We start from the raw sequence: 939 nt of genomic DNA on the forward strand, positions 1-939 counted from the left end.
GGTGTGGATCAGTATATCATCCACATAGCTAATGATGTGTTCGCTGGACCTTCTAGTTACAAAGTTTAAAAGTGCACTGATTAACACATTGAACAGAGTAGGACTGAGGACACCTCCCTGTGGAGTGCCAAGTTCAAAAAATCTCGTTACACTCCTATGCCCATGGAACAGTACAGATGACTTCCTGTTGGATAGATAGCCTTTTATCCACCGTAGAAGCCATCCTCCAACATTTATTTTAGCAAGTTCTCTCAGAATGACGTGTGGGTTAGCAATGTCAAAGGCTGACTTAAGATCTAGGAAAGTGGTGTATGACCTATCAGTATGCAGGGTGAAGAATGTGGTAATACAGTGATGTACACTCTTTCCATGCGTAAAGCCATATATCTGGGGAGACAACATATTAATAATTTTGTAAAGGAGACGGTTGAGAACCATCCTCTCAAGACACTTATAGAGACAACTAGTGAGGGAGATTGGGCGAAAAGCACTCGGCTGGTGAGGTTTAGGAATGGGAATAATAACACTGTTGGTCCATGACTTAGGAAGCTCCCCAGTTACATAGCTCATATTATACAATTGAAGAAAGGTATTCCCTGGAACTAGCAGAAGCATATGCAGTATGCCGTCAGTAACTCCATCCTCCCCGGGTGATGTAGCTTTGCCTTTATGTAGAGCAGAATCTAGTTTGTATTCAGTAAAAAGCATGTCACAGTCATCCTCTTGATGACGCATGAAGTCAAGGAGCCTTGCCCTATCAGTATATCTATTATTTAATTCATTCTTTGAGGGTAGAGGAAGACTGTCAAAGCTGGAAGTCGTGGCCCAAGCATCAACAAGCTCATTTGCTCTGTGCAGAGGATTAGGGTACGAGATCTCTGCAGCATTTTCCTTTGATCTTGTTGATATCCTTCCATGCCCGACTTAGTGGCGTGTGAG

Source organism: Procambarus clarkii, chromosome 26 (assembly GCF_040958095.1).
Source record: "Procambarus clarkii isolate CNS0578487 chromosome 26, FALCON_Pclarkii_2.0, whole genome shotgun sequence".
Classification (NCBI taxonomy): domain Eukaryota; kingdom Metazoa; phylum Arthropoda; class Malacostraca; order Decapoda; family Cambaridae; genus Procambarus; species Procambarus clarkii.